At 32.5% G+C, this 16376-nt stretch overlaps 7 non-coding genes across 7 annotated transcripts; 4 read left to right on the top strand and 3 right to left on the bottom strand.

Annotated features, from left to right (window-relative positions):
- Nucleotides 1-5652: 5652 nt before the first annotated feature.
- On the bottom strand, nt 5653-5742 carry Trnay-gua (transfer RNA tyrosine (anticodon GUA)). Its single transcript is given in 2 exon segments — nt 5653-5688; nt 5706-5742. It is a non-coding gene; the product is annotated as a tRNA-Tyr (tRNA).
- Nucleotides 5743-6130: 388 nt separating this feature from the next.
- Trnai-uau (transfer RNA isoleucine (anticodon UAU)) lies at nt 6131-6239 on the top strand. Its single transcript has 2 exons — nt 6131-6168; nt 6204-6239. It is a non-coding gene; the product is annotated as a tRNA-Ile (tRNA).
- Nucleotides 6240-6882: 643 nt separating this feature from the next.
- On the bottom strand, nt 6883-6972 carry Trnay-gua (transfer RNA tyrosine (anticodon GUA)). The gene is given in 2 exon segments: nt 6883-6918; nt 6936-6972. It is a non-coding gene; the product is annotated as a tRNA-Tyr (tRNA).
- Nucleotides 6973-7360: 388 nt separating this feature from the next.
- On the top strand, nt 7361-7469 carry Trnai-uau (transfer RNA isoleucine (anticodon UAU)). The gene is made up of 2 exons: nt 7361-7398; nt 7434-7469. It is a non-coding gene; the product is annotated as a tRNA-Ile (tRNA).
- A 643-nt stretch (nt 7470-8112) lies between these two features.
- Trnay-gua (transfer RNA tyrosine (anticodon GUA)) lies at nt 8113-8202 on the bottom strand. Its single transcript is given in 2 exon segments — nt 8113-8148; nt 8166-8202. It is a non-coding gene; the product is annotated as a tRNA-Tyr (tRNA).
- Nucleotides 8203-8589: 387 nt separating this feature from the next.
- Trnai-uau (transfer RNA isoleucine (anticodon UAU)) lies at nt 8590-8698 on the top strand. Its single transcript has 2 exons — nt 8590-8627; nt 8663-8698. It is a non-coding gene; the product is annotated as a tRNA-Ile (tRNA).
- Nucleotides 8699-15727: 7029 nt separating this feature from the next.
- Trnai-uau (transfer RNA isoleucine (anticodon UAU)) lies at nt 15728-15836 on the top strand. Its single transcript has 2 exons — nt 15728-15765; nt 15801-15836. It is a non-coding gene; the product is annotated as a tRNA-Ile (tRNA).
- Nucleotides 15837-16376: the final 540 nt, after the last annotated feature.

Genomic DNA, 16376 nt, shown 5'->3' with positions numbered 1-16376 from the left:
AAAACAAGTGTTCGTTTTGTTTTCATAAGAAAGACAAATGTAACTGTGGTGTTAGAAAGGAATTGCACATTGACAATACATACTCACCATTATCTCAGATGGAAAGTTTACAGGAGACAATGTCTAGAGATAACATTGCAAAGAAGGGAGATGTGAAAGATAGCAAGGAGTGTGACGAGAATATTGATTATATTGATGAGAATTGCAATGTAAAGGAAAATAGCTGTACGAATGTTGATGATATGACTGATCAAAATGAAAGTACACCTGTAGATCAAAATGGAAATGCAAAGGTGAATGACGATGCTAGTCATTATTCTGAAGATGCTGGTAAAGTTGTTTCGAGAGGAAGTGCTCTAGGTGTTGCTAACCTTAGCACTGTTGAACTTGGTGATGATGGTAGTGGGGATGACATAGATGATGAATGTTTTGAGATGGAAGATGATGTGATTGATGACTGTGAATGTGACGAAAAAGTAAAGGCAGATACAAGTACAAAACATGATAATGTAGTCTTGAACAATTGTAATACTCAATCAATTGAATTTGTTAAATCAAGTGTTGAATTTTCTGCTGAAAATATTTTAAAAGATGATGTTAAATCGGATAGATTAGTTGTAGATGGTATTGTCTCCTCCCTGGAACAAGATAAAAGCAGCCAGGAGGGAGTCAGATATTCATATGATTCTCTAGATGAGATTAGTATGGACACTTTTCCTTTGACTAATGAATGTCTAGGGGCAAGTGGAGATGATTTTACTGTCGTTGAAAAGAAAAAGAAGTATTTAGGTATCAAAAGAAGGAGTAAGCTTAAGGTTACGCCTAATATAAAGGCAGCAAAATTATCAAATGTACAAAAAAAATTTGGTAAATAAAAATGGAGAGTCCTATTGTTAATATTATTATATTACTTTTTGTGATGGCTACTTATAATTTTATAAGCCTTAACTGCAATGGTCTTTGTGATAGAAATAAAAGAGATTGTATTTTTTCATTATGTAGTGAAAGGAAATATGATATTGTATGTTTACAAGAAACTTTTTGGAATAATGATACATTTGAAGATTTAAAGAAGGATAAGATTTTATGGAGTGGTGATATTTTTGCAAGTAATAGTAATTGTAATAGACAAGGTGTTGCTATTCTTGTTAGTAAAAGTCTTAAAAATGTATTTAAAGTTTGTGAATGTTTACCTGGTAGATTTATCCATATTCAAGGTATAATTAATGATAGAACGGTTGATATTTTTAATGTATATGCTCCTAATAGTGTAAGTGAGAAATGTCTTTTTTTTGAAGTTTGTAAAAGTAAAATTGAAGGAGATGGCTATGTTATAGTGGCTGGTGATTTTAATACTACTCTGTCTCCTTTAGATAAAAGTGGAAAAACTGCTTTTTATGCAGATAGGTCTGTGAAGCATCTTACTAGTATAATGAATGAAAAATGTTTGTTTGATGTCTGGAGAGATAGAAATATAGGTGTTAAAATGTTTTCACGAAAACAAGTTGTTCAAGGTTTTTTAACACAGAGTAGAATTGACTATTTTTTAGTTTCTAGTAATATTAAGTCTTGTATCAAAAATATATTTTATAGAGATACCTGTTTTAGTGATCATTGTATTGTGAGTATGAAGTTAGATTTTTCTGAGGTTGAAAGAGGACCAGGGATCTGGATTTTTAATCACTCCTTATTAGCTGATGAAGAGTATGTTGCTAGGATCAGAAAATTGTTAGAAGATGAAATAGGTACAGATTTTTATAATTCAAATCCACTCATTTGGTGGGACAATTTGAAATTTAGTATCAAGAGAATAAGTCAAATATATGGTAAAGAAAAACAAAAAGAGATTAACAGACAATACTTCAAATTGCAAAATAAATTACAAGAACTGTCTGTGAAGTCTGCTTGTGGTATAAAAATTGACCATGTAAAGTACTTAGAATTAAAGATTGAACTTGAGACTATAGAAAAACATAGATGTAATGGTGCTATATTAAGATCTAAATGTCAACATGCCTTAGAAAGTGACAAAAATACTGCTTATTTTTTAAGTTTAGAAAGGTATAAACAGAATAAGAATTTAATATGTACTTTGAAAAATTGTGATGGAAATGCTGTTAATAGTACTGTGGAATTATTAAATGTTGTACATGACTTTTATGAAAAATTGTTTTCATGTGTAAATACTGACAATGATGCAATCAATGACATGTTAGATTGTGTTGATGTTAAAGTTGATGATATTGATATTACTAAATGTGATGATGATATATGTATTGATGAGATTGTACAATCATTAAAAGGAATGAAAAAGGGCAAAACGCCTGGCTCTGATGGATTAACTATTGAATTTTATCTTTATTTTCTAGATGAACTGACGCCTGTATTGAAATATATTTATGATAGTATTGAAGAAAATAAAGTTTTATCTAGATCTATGAGATATGGTATGATAAATTTGATATATAAGAATAGAGGTGACAAGTCTATGTTGAAAAATTTTAGACCTATAACTTTATTAAATGTTGATTATAAAATCTTAGCAAGAGTAATGGCTAACAGGTTTAAGTTTGTATTACCAAAAATTATATCACCTACTCAAAGTTGTTGTATTATAGGTAAAGATATTTCTGACACTACTGCAAGTGTTAGAGATATTATTGATTTGGTTGAAATGGATAATTTAGAATGTTATTTGTTGAAACTTGACCAGGAAAAAGCATTTGACAGGGTTGGACATGAATATTTATTTTCTGTCTTGCAGAAATTTGGATTTGGGGAGAAATTTATTTCTTGGATTAAAATATTTTATACAGACATTTTCAGCACTGTCAAGTGTAATGGGTTCTTATCCAAATATTTTCAATTAAAGAACTCTGTAAAACAAGGATGTCCTATATCAGCTTTATTATATGTATTAGTAGCTGAACCATTGAGTACAATGATTAAAAAGAATAGTAGTATTAGAGGTTTGAATATTCCTAATACAAATGTTGAAGAAAAGATTTTTTCACATGCTGATGACACCACTTTAATATTATCTGACAAAAATTCAGTAAATGAAGCCTTTAAAGTTTTACATTTGTATGAACAAGCATCTGGGGCAAAATTAAATAAAGATAAATCAGAAATTTTGGCATTGGGGACTGGAACTATTTCAAAAAATGAATTAGATGCTTGGAGTATTAGAGAGTGTGATGGGGTTTTACAGATTTTAGGCATATGGATTGGCAAGGATAAATCTCTTTGTGATAGTTTGAATTGGGATTGCAAAGTACAATCTATTTTGAAGTTACTGAATTTTTGGAAAATGAGACACTTATCAATACATGGTAGATTAACTGTAATAAATACATTATTGATGAGCAAACTTTGGTATACTCTTATGGTTGTAAATATACCAGAAAAACATTATTTAGAAATTAAGAAGATATGTATTAATTTTTTATGGAATGATAAACCATCTCTAGTTGCATATGATGTAATAACTAATAAGGTGTTAGATGGTGGTTTAAATTTTCCAGACATTTTTCATAAAATGTATGCATTTAGACTAAAGTTTTTAAGTAGGCTATTAGATGTGGATTATAATGCTGTTTGGAAAATTACATGTCTTTATTTCTTTTCTAAAGTACAAGAAATGAATCTTGGTGTTGAAATATTGTTTTGTGATTTCACTCATAGACAATTAGGATGTTTGCCTGATTTTTATAAAAGCATGTTGTATTCATGGGGGAAGATACGTCATAGTATGGAAATAGAAATAAATGTGAATAACGTTTTTGATGTTCCCCTTTTCTGTAATCCAATGATTGTAAATGGTGGTAGTATGTTATATCTGAGAACATTTATTGATGCAGGTATTATCAAGATTAAGGACTTAGCATATGAATGCAAGAAAGGTTTTATGAAGGAAACATATATTCAAGATATTGTATCTCAAAAGTTCCCTGACGTTTCCGTTGATAAAATTATTAAAGTAGTGAAATGTATTATGAATTGTATTCCACAAGATTATATGGTTTTAGTTGAAGAAAATGCCAACACTTGTAAACTACCTGTTTTAAATATTATTTACAGTGTAAATGGTAGAAAGTGTGCTTTGCCTAATACAACAAGATCATTTTATGATATACTGTTAAAGACATTAACACGGGAGCCTAATTCTGTAAAATACTGGAGTGAATTATTTTCAGATTTTGATGTTCAAAAAGTTCAAAAAGTTTTGAACTTTTCATTTTTACAGAGTGATTGGATTGAGTCATCATTTAAAATTTTCCATAGAGTTTTCTTTACTAAGGAGAAACTGATGAGATGTCATATTACTGCTGATTCTATGTGTCCAGTTTGCGAAGATGTACATGAGGACTTGGAGCATTTGATTATTGTGTGTAGATGTTTGACTCAGTTCAATGACTTTTTAAAAGATTTTTTACATAACATATTGTGTAATAGTTCTGCAAACTTTGTCAATACACTAGATTTCAATTATATGTGTTACTTTGGTCTATTCAAGAAGGATAAAAATATAAACTTATACTTTGTAAATACAGTTTTATGTGCTAGAAGATTTTGTGTTGTAAAGAGGAGAAATATCTCTATGAAGGATGACAAATTGATGGACATAGTGCCATATTTTAAAAATGTTCTGCAAAAACATGTGAATTATGCATACTTGTATTATAAACAGAAGAAGTACATGTATTTATTTGAAAAGTATTATTTAAACAAAAATCCTGTATTAAGAATAAGTAATGATGAAGTACATATTGACTTTTAATTGACATATAATTGTTTGTTAACATTTGTTACAATTCTAACTAATACTGTGATATTCTGAATTATTGGGAGACTAGCCCAATGGTTCTTTTATGAATGTATTTATGTGAATAAAATTTTATCAAGAGAAAAAAAAAAGTTAGCGCGCCGTACTTATAGACAGTACCTTCACTGTGCTTGCACAGTATGAGGAATGCGGAGGTTGTGAGTTCGATCCTCACCCGGAGCAATTAGTTTTTTGGGAATTCAAATACTCTGGTAACGTCAATACAAAATTATAATGGTCACTTGGGTTAAGCTGTGCAATAGTTCTGCAAAGAATTTGTGACCAAAACATGTGCCCGAGCTATCAAAAGTTGAAGGCGATACTTCCCGCAAGTAACACTATTGCTTTATATCGCATGGTCCACTATAGTACTGTTAATTGCAAGTAAGTATCTAAATCACGATCACTAGCGTTTCTTCGAAATTTGAGTTATAGTCTTTTCTATGAGTGTACTGAGAAATTTGTTTGGAATTTTGTATGAAAGGAATCTAATTGGTTGTCAAGAAAGTTACATTATCATGCACATCCTTGATATAAAGGCACTTGTTGTTTGCAGTCATTTACCACCCTAGACTTTATTTCTTTTCCAAGTTGGTTTTGCCTCTGGCAAAGTTAATTCTTAGCAGTTGTTAATCAATGTTACGAGTAAGTGACAAGATATTTGAAGGATCTTCAGACCTGAGTTGGTGCAAAACAAAACACGCATTAGCATTCGAGTTTTCGTTAGTTGCAATCGTTGGCTGTAAAACTATTGTCTACACCTTTCCCAAGATAATGATCAGGAGAGATTTTGCAGTGTTTAGAGAGACCGAAAAAAAAAAATTATATCCCGCGAGGCGGATTCGAACCACCGACCTAAGGATGACTAGTTTACAATCCACTACAGTCCTCCGCTCTACCAACTGAGCTATCACGGGATCATACTAGGCTGTTATTATTTTTACCTTTTATTTCTGCGGCATACATTTTAAAGGTCGGAGTTCAAAATACATTTAAGATCATGATTTTGGTTTTTTTTCCATTTATTTTATGTTTCAGTTGCAAATGAATATTCACGCCCTTTCGTCAAACTCCGAAATGAATGAAAGAAAAGAGCTAGAGAGAAATCAACGAAAAACTGCAGCCAGATTGTTTTTTCCTTATCATGTTCGCATTGTAGTTTGAAAAATTTGCAAAAAATAATCTATATCAATTGCATAGCTTTTTAAGCCGTTTAAAAGGGTTTGGACTATACGAATATTTTACAAGCAACTTGAATCTTTGCTGTATCATAAATGTTGAAAAAATATGGCAGTTTGTAACATTGCTCCGGTGGCACAATCGGTTAGCGCGCCGTACTTATAGACAGTACCTTCACTGTGCTTGCACAGTATGAGGAATGCGGAGGTTGTGAGTTCGATCCTCACCCGGAGCAATTAGTTTTTTGGGAATTCAAATACTCTGGTAACGTCAATACAAAATTATAATGGTCACTTGGGTTAAGCTGTGCAATAGTTCTGCAAAGAATTTGTGACCAAAACATGTGCCCGAGCTATCAAAAGTTGAAGGCGATACTTCCCGCAAGTAACACTATTGCTTTATATCGCATGGTCCACTATAGTACTGTTAATTGCAAGTAAGTATCTAAATCACGATCACTAGCGTTTCTTCGAAATTTGAGTTATAGTCTTTTCTATGAGTGTACTGAGAAATTTGTTTGGAATTTTGTATGAAAGGAATCTAATTGGTTGTCAAGAAAGTTACATTATCATGCACATCCTTGATATAAAGGCACTTGTTGTTTGCAGTCATTTACCACCCTAGACTTTATTTCTTTTCCAAGTTGGTTTTGCCTCTGGCAAAGTTAATTCTTAGCAGTTGTTAATCAATGTTACGAGTAAGTGACAAGATATTTGAAGGATCTTCAGACCTGAGTTGGTGCAAAACAAAACACGCATTAGCATTCGAGTTTTCGTTAGTTGCAATCGTTGGCTGTAAAACTATTGTCTACACCTTTCCCAAGATAATGATCAGGAGAGATTTTGCAGTGTTTAGAGAGACCGAAAAAAAAAATTATATCCCGCGAGGCGGATTCGAACCACCGACCTAAGGATGACTAGTTTACAATCCACTACAGTCCTCCGCTCTACCAACTGAGCTATCACGGGATCATACTAGGCTGTCATTATTTTTACCTTTTATTTCTGCGGCATACATTTTAAAGGTCGGAGTTCAAAATACATTTAAGATCATGATTTTGGTTTTTTTTCCATTTATTTTATGTTTCAGTTGCAAATGAATATTCACGCCCTTTCGTCAAACTCCGAAATGAATGAAAGAAAAGAGCTAGAGAGAAATCAACGAAAAACTGCAGCCAGATTGTTTTTTCCTTATCATGTTCGCATTGTAGTTTGAAAAATTTGCAAAAAATAATCTATATCAATTGCATAGCTTTTTAAGCCGTTTAAAAGGGTTTGGACTATACGAATATTTTACAAGCAACTTGAATCTTTGCTGTATCATAAATGTTGAAAAAATATGGCAGTTTGTAACATTGCTCCGGTGGCACAATCGGTTAGCGCGCCGTACTTATAGACAGTACCTTCACTGTGCTTGCACAGTATGAGGAATGCGGAGGTTGTGAGTTCGATCCTCACCCGGAGCAATTAGTTTTTTGGGAATTCAAATACTCTGGTAACGTCAATACAAAATTATAATGGTCACTTGGGTTAAGCTGTGCAATAGTTCTGCAAAGAATTTGTGACCAAAACATGTGCCCGAGCTATCAAAAGTTGAAGGCGATACTTCCCGCAAGTAACACTATTGCTTTATATCGCATGGTCCACTATAGTACTGTTAATTGCAAGTAAGTATCTAAATCACGATCACTAGCGTTTCTTCGAAATTTGAGTTATAGTCTTTTCTATGAGTGTACTGAGAAATTTGTTTGGAATTTTGTATGAAAGGAATCTAATTGGTTGTCAAGAAAGTTACATTATCATGCACATCCTTGATATAAAGGCACTTGTTGTTTGCAGTCATTTACCACCCTAGACTTTATTTCTTTTCCAAGTTGGTTTTGCCTCTGGCAAAGTTAATTCTTAGCAGTTGTTAATCAATGTTACGAGTAAGTGAAAAGATATTTGAAGGATCTTCAGACCTGAGTTGGTGCAAAACAAAACACGCATTAGCATTCGAGTTTTCGTTAGTTGCAATCGTTGGCTGTAAAACTATTGTCTACACCTTTCCCAAGATAATGATCAGGAGAGATTTTGCAGTGTTTAGAGAGACCGAAAAAAAAAATTATATCCCGCGAGGCGGATTCGAACCACCGACCTAAGGATGACTAGTTTACAATCCACTACAGTCCTCCGCTCTACCAACTGAGCTATCACGGGATCATACTAGGCTGTCATTATTTTTACCTTTTATTTCTGCGGCATACATTTTAAAGGTCGGAGTTCAAAATACATTTAAGATCATGATTTTGGGTTTTTTTCATTTATTTTATGTTTCAGTTGCAAATGAATATTCACGCCCTTTCGTCAAACTCCGAAATGAATGAAAGAAAAGAGCTAGAGAGAAATCAACGAAAAACTGCAGCCAGATTGTTTTTTCCTTATCATGTTCGCATTGTAGTTTGAAAAATTTGCAAAAAATAATCTATATCAATTGCATAGCTTTTTAAGCCGTTTAAAAGGGTTTGGACTATACGAATATTTTACAAGCAACTTGAATCTTTGCTGTATCATAAATGTTGAAAAAATATGGCAGTTTGTAACATTGCTCCGGTGGCACAATCGGTTAGCGCGCCGTACTTATAGACAGTACCTTCACTGTGCTTGCACAGTATGAGGAATGCGGAGGTTGTGAGTTCGATCCTCACCCGGAGCAATTAGTTTTTTGGGAATTCAAATACTCTGGTAACGTCAATACAAAATTATAATGGTCACTTGGGTTAAGCTGTGCAATAGTTCTGCAAAGAATTTGTGACCAAAACATGTGCCCGAGCTATCAAAAGTTGAAGGCGATACTTCCCGCAAGTAACACTATTGCTTTATATCGCATGGTCCACTATAGTACTGTTAATTGCAAGTAAGTATCTAAATCACGATCACTAGCGTTTCTTCGAAATTTGAGTTATAGTCTTTTCTATGAGTGTACTGAGAAATTTGTTTGGAATTTTGTGTGAAAGAAATCTAATTGGTTGTCAAGAAAGTTACATTATCATGCACATCCTTGATATAAAGGCACTTGTTGTTTGCAGTCATTTACCACCCTAGACTTTATTTCTTTTCCAAGTTGGTTTTGCCTCTGGCAAAGTTAATTCTTAGCAGTTGTTAATCAATGTTACGAGTAAGTGAAAAGATATTTGAAGGATCTTCAGACCTGAGTTGGTGCAAAACAAAACACGCATTAGCATTCGAGTTTTCGTTAGTTGCAATCGTTGGCTGTAAAACTATTGTCTACACCTTTCCCAAGATAATGATCAGGAGAGATTTTGCAGTGTTTAGAGAGACCGAAAAAAAAAATTATATCCCGCGAGGCGGATTCGAACCACCGACCTAAGGATGACTAGTTTACAATCCACTACAGTCCTCCGCTCTTTTTTTCTTTATAAAAGTTTATTCACAGAAATATATTTACATGTAAAAGAATTATTGGGCTAATCTCCCACTAATTCACATATCACAGATAACAATTAATAATATCATGTATGTTAAGTCAATCTTCCATATTATATAATGGCTTGCATACTAAAAGTCAATGACAACATTTTCGTCACAGATACGTAAAACAGGATTTCTTTTCAAGTAGTATTTTTCAAACAATGAAAAGTTCTTCTTTTTATAATACATATAAGCATAATTTACATGTCGCTGAAGTACGGACTTAAAATAATTTTGAATATCTAGTACTTTCTCATCTTTCACAGCTACATTTCTCCTTTTCACAACACAAAATTTTCTAAATGCTAAGACAGTATTAACAAAATAATAGTTACTGTTTTTATCTTTCTCAGTTAATCCAAAATAACATAGAAAATTAAAATCAAGCATATTGACATATCTTGTAGAGCTATTGCACAAAATATTATGTAGGAAATCCTTCAAAAAGTTGTTGAATTTAGTTAAACATCTACATGAAATTATAAGATGTTCCAAATCTTCATGTACATCATAACATACTGGACATAAAGAATCAATAGTAATATGACATCTGAATAATCTCTCCTTCGTAAATAAAACTCTATGGAAAATTTTAAACGATGTTTCAATACAGTCACTAGGTAAAAATGGAAAATTCAAAATATTTTGAACCCTTTGGACATTAAAATCACTAAATACTTCATACCAGTAGCTGACAGCATTTGGCATTATTGTGCTAGTTTCTAAGAGCATACCATAACAAATTTTTGCCGTTCTAGGTAATGTATATTTTTTACCATTATCATTATATACTACATTCAGAACAGGTTTATTATAGTTATATGCATTTTCTCTAACTAAACGTTTTACCTGTTCTGGAATACACTGCTTAATACTCTGAACTACATCAACAATTCTATCAGCAACTAACTCAGGAAACCTTTGAGAGACTATATCCTGTACATATTTGTTCTTCAAAAAACCTTTTTTACATTCAAATGCCAAGTCTTTAATTTTAACTATTCCTGCATCTACAAAGGGTTTAATATACAACATTTTCCCATCATTTACTATCATTGGATTATAAAACAATGGAATATCAAATACATTATTCACATTTATATCAATTTCCATATGAGTACGAATCTTTCCCCAAGCATATAACATACACTTATAAAAATCAGGTAAAATACCTAATTGTCTATTATTAAGATCACAAAATAGAATTTCCATACCAAGATTCATATCTAGAACTTTTGATAAAAAATAAGTGCAAGTATGTTTCCACGCTGCATTATAATCATTATCTAACAATCGACTTAAAAATTTAAGTCTAAAAGCATACATTTTGTGAAATATATCTGGAAAATTTAAACCACCATTCAAAACTCTATTTATTATAACATCATATGCAACCAATGATGGCTTATTATTCCACAAAAAATCTACACACATCTTTTTAATGTCTAAATAGTATTTCTCAGGTATATTGACCACCATTAGAGTATACCATAATTTACTCATCAACAAGGTATTTATAACCGTTACTCTACCCTGTATTGATAAATGTCTCATTTTCCAAAAATTCAATAATTTTGAAATAGATTGCGCTTTGCAATCCCAATTTAAATTATCACAAACAGTTTTGTCTTTGCCAATCCATATACCTAAAAGCTGAAGAACCCCATCACACTCTTTAATATTCCAAGCATCTATTTCTTGTTTCGATATCTTTCCGGTACCCAATGCCAAAATTTCAGATTTATCTTTATTCAATTTTGCCCCAGATGCTTGTTCATACAAATTTAAAACTCCAAAGGCCTCATTTACTGAATTTTTGTCAGACAATATCAATGTTGTATCATCTGCATGTGAAAATATTTTCTCCTCACCAGATGCATTGGGAATTTGTATACCATGAATTCTATCATTCCTTTTAATCATAATACTCAAGGGTTCAGCAACTAACACATATAACAAAGCTGATATAGGACACCCTTGTTTTACAGAGTTCTTTAATTGAAAATACTTGGACAAAAAACCATTGAATTTGACAGTGCTGAAAATGTCAGTATAAAATATCTTTATCCATGAAATGAATTTCTCCCCAAATCCAAATTTCTGCAATACAGAAAATAAGTAGTCATGTCCAACTCTGTCAAATGCCTTTTCCTGATCAAGTTTCAGCAAATAACATTCCAAATCATCCATTTCTACTAATTCTATAATATCTCTGATACTTACTGTAGTATCAGAAATATCTTTACCAATAATACAACAACTCTGATTTGGTGATATAATCTTTGGTAATACAAATTTAAATCTGTTGGCCATTACTCTGGCTAAAATTTTATAATCAACATTTAACAAAGTTATAGGTCTGAAGTTTTTCAGGTCAGACTTGTCACCTCTATTCTTATAAATCAGGTTAATCATTCCATATCTCATAGATCTTGACAAAATTTTATTTTCTCCAATACAGTCATAAATATATTTCAATACCGGTTTCAACTCACTAAAAAAGTATAAATAAAATTCTACAGTAAGCCCATCAGGGCCAGGTGTTTTACCCTTTTTCATGCCTTTTATAGAGGTTTCAATTTCATCACTAGTAATTTCACAATCACAGTTTTCAATATCACAATTTTCAACACTAACGTTAACACAGTCTAACATTTCCTCTATTGCCTCATGATCAGTTTGAACACAAGAAAAGAGTTTCTCATAAAAATTGTGTACAACATCTAACATTTCAGCAGAATCATTGACAACAACACCATCACAATTTTTTAAACTACATATCATATTTCTGTTTTGTCTATGTTTCTCTAAACTTAAGAAATAAGCTGTATTCTTATCACTTTCAATTGAATACTGACATTTTGATCTAATAATAGCACCATTACATTTGTGTTTTTCTAAACTTTCTAATTCATCTTTCAATTCTAAATATTTGACATGATCAATTGATATACCACAAGCTGACTTCACAGACATTTCTTGCAGCTTATTTTGTAACCTAAAATACTCTCTATTTAATTCTTTTTGTTTCTCTTTTCCATATATTTGGCTGACTTTCTTTACTCTATATTTCAAATTATCCCACCAAATAAGTGGATTTGACAAATAAAAATCAGAACCAATTTCATCAAATAAAATTTGTCTAATCTTTTCAACATAAACATCATCATTTAATAAGGTTTCATTAAAAAGCCAAACACCAGGTCCTTTTTCAACTTCAGAGAAATCAAGTTTCATATTTACAATGCTATGATCACTAAAGCATGTGTCGCTATAAAAAATATTTCTTATACATGATTTTAAATTACTAGATACCAAAATATAATCAATCCTACTTTGTGTTAAAAAACCTTGAACTACCTGTTTTCTAGAAAACATTTTGACATTCATATTTCTATTTCTCCATACATCAAATAAACATTTATCATTCATCAAATTAGTTAAACATTTTACAGATTTATCTGCATAAAACGTAGTTTTTCCACTTCTATCTAAAGGACAGAACGCAGTATTGAAATCTCCTACAACTATAATATAATCATCTCCATATATTTTGTCTTTACAATCATTAAAAAAAGTACATTTATCACTGATACTATTAGGAGCATACACATTGATTATATCAACATTTTTACCTTCAACTTTACCTTGAATATGCAATAATCTTCCACATATACTATCACAAACTTTAAAAACATTTCTCAATCTTTTACTTAAAAGAATAGCCACACCTTTTCTATTACAATTACTATTACTAGCAAAAATATCACCACCCCATACACTATTGTCATTCTGTATAATTTTATATAAATCATCATTCCAGAATGTTTCTTGTAAACATACAACATCATATTTCTTTTCATTACACAGTGCAAAAATACACTCTCTTTTATTTTTGTCACAAAGACCATTACAATTAAGGCTTATAAAATTAAAAGAAGCCATCGCAAAACAAAAATGTAAAATAGCAAACATATAACACTCCATTGTTCCTTATTTCAATTTTTTATGTATATTCGATAACCTTGCTGCTTTCAGATTAGGCTTTATATTAATCTTACTACGCCTCTTGACACCCAAGGCATTTTTTTTCTTAGCTACAAGAGTAAAATCATTTTCACTTGCCCCTTGACTACTATCAGTCATCAGGAAAGTATCCATTTCAAAGTCGTCTAAAGTGTCACATGAACTCTGACTGACTTCCCCCTGACTGTTAATTTGTTCTAGAGGGGAGACAGAAGCTTCTATATTCAAAATAGAACCTATTTTACAATCATTTTCTGAAACATTTTCTTTTGGCATAACACATTTACTTTTAGATTTAACATAATCAACATTGTTAACATTAAGTTCAATATCAACATTACTTTCTTCTTTATCTGTCTTGTTTCTTTCTTGGTCACCATAAACCATACTATCATCTTGTCCAACTTCCCCAGACACTTCATCATCACCATCTACCATCTCAGCTTCATCATCATTGACCAAAACGGCACCATTCACATCACCATTACCATCACCCTCATCACTGCAATGGCTAGCAACGACACTTGAAATAACATCTAAATCAATATTCTCATCATCTTCAGTGATATGACTAGCAACGCCATTATCACTACAAGCCGAAGACTGACCACCACGCTCAACAGTGTAATGATTCGCAACATCATTCTTTCCGCTATCACTGACATCATTTACATCATCAAGATGAGCATTAACAGTTATATTACTCTCACCATTGGTATGGTCATCATCCATTATTCTGCTACATGGCCATACATCGTCATCTCGTGTAAATGTTCCTTGGAATTCAGCAAAAGAATTGTCTACGTGTGTTTTCTTTAGAGTACTACACTTACAGCTAACCTTCTTATGCAAACACTTAGAGCACTTATTCTTAAAGCATTTCTTCCTGACATGACCTTGCTCTCCACATTCAAAACATTTGAATTCAGGACAGTCCTTATACATGTGGTCAGGACTAAAGCAACCATTACAGACTTTTACCTGGTGATTATGAATCACGCGGTAATATGCAGTCTCTTTCTCATTGACTGAAAACTTCATTGAATATGGGATTGACTTCATATTCGGGGGAAGTTTGGCTTTGAAAATTCTTGTTCCATCATAAATATTGTTCTTTGATTTCATCTTATGCTTCTTAATAACAGAAACAATTTCAACACCAATTTTATTAAATCTATCCACAATTTCCTCATCAGTCACATACATACTCAAATTAAGTATCGAAACTAATCTAAAGCTAGATTGCAATTCACTCACTTTGCATCTTTTTCCATCCACAGTCAGATCACCGAGTACTGGTTCCATCATCTGCCTTTCTCGAAACACAATTTCATAGCCGTAACCAGTTTTTGGCACACATGCAATTACACTTCCTATACCACATTTCGATTCAATGTCATCTATCAACAAATCAGGCTCTAGTTTTCCAAAACCCTCCAGAGCACAAGCAATTAACACAGTTTTCTCCTTAGAAAATTTGCTATCATAATTAGCCGACTTTCCATTGGACCTGTCTGGTCCACTTCCGTCAAAGTTAGCCATTGGTTTTTAGTAAGATCTCCAAATAGTAATCAAACACACCCTTCCTCCCCCTTTTTCCTGCACCGAAATTGCAGGAAAAGGGGCAAACAAACAATTGTTTCTAAGCAAACTGTGGTCACATTCAATCAATAATTAATTAGCAATCTTCAGAAAATGTTTATGAACACAGATAAGGCGATGAACTCACCAAACAATGAAAAATCTCCGGACGACACAATGTTTACATTTCACATATGGTACATCCAAAAACCAGTCTCCCTCTCACAGTCCTCCGCTCTACCAACTGAGCTATCACGGGATCATACTAGGCTGTCATTATTTTTACCTTTTATTTCTGCGGCATACATTTTAAAGGTCGGAGTTCAAAATACATTTAAGATCATGATTTTGGGTTTTTTTCATTTATTTTATGTTTCAGTTGCAAATGAATATTCACGCCCTTTCGTCAAACTCCGAAATGAATGAAAGAAAAGAGCTAGAGAGAAATCAACGAAAAACTGCAGCCAGATTGTTTTTTCCTTATCATGTTCGCATTGTAGTTTGAAAAATTTGCAAAAAATAATCTATATCAATTGCATAGCTTTTTAAGCCGTTTAAAAGGGTTTGGACTATACGAATATTTTACAAGCAACTTGAATCTTTGCTGTATCATAAATGTTGAAAAAATATGGCAGTTTGTAACATTGCTCCGGTGGCACAATCGGTTAGCGCGCCGTACTTATAGACAGTACCTTCACTGTGCTTGCACAGTATGAGGAATGCGGAGGTTGTGAGTTCGATCCTCACCCGGAGCAATTAGTTTTTTGGGAATTCAAATACTCTGGTAACGTCAATACAAAATTATAATGGTCACTTGGGTTAAGCTGTGCAATAGTTCTGCAAAGAATTTGTGACCAAAACATGTGCCCGAGCTATCAAAAGTTGAAGGCGATACTTCCCGCAAGTAACACTATTGCTTTATATCGCATGGTCCACTATAGTACTGTTAATTGCAAGTAAGTATCTAAATCACGATCACTAGCGTTTCTTCGAAATTTGAGTTATAGTCTTTTCTATGAGTGTACTGAGAAATTTGTTTGGAATTTTGTGTGAAAGGAATCTAATTGGTTGTCAAGAAAGTTACATTATCATGCACATCCTTGATATAAAGGCACTTGTTGTTTGCAGTCATTTACCACCCTAGACTTTATTTCTTTTCCAAGTTGGTTTTGCCTCTGGCAAAGTTAATTCTTAGCAGTTGTTAATCAATGTTACGAGTAAGTGAAAAGATATTTGAAGGATCTTCAGACCTGAGTTGGTGCAAAACAAAACACGCATTAGCATTCGAGTTTTCG

The sequence above is a fragment of the Perna viridis genome, chromosome 2 (assembly GCF_037379345.1).
Source record: "Perna viridis isolate PV_CMFRI_1.1 ecotype Kerala chromosome 2, ASM3737934v1, whole genome shotgun sequence".
Taxonomy (NCBI): Eukaryota; Metazoa; Mollusca; class Bivalvia; order Mytilida; family Mytilidae; genus Perna; species Perna viridis.
The sequence above is the reverse complement of the archived record's forward strand: the minus strand, read 5'-3'. Positions and strand labels throughout refer to the sequence as shown.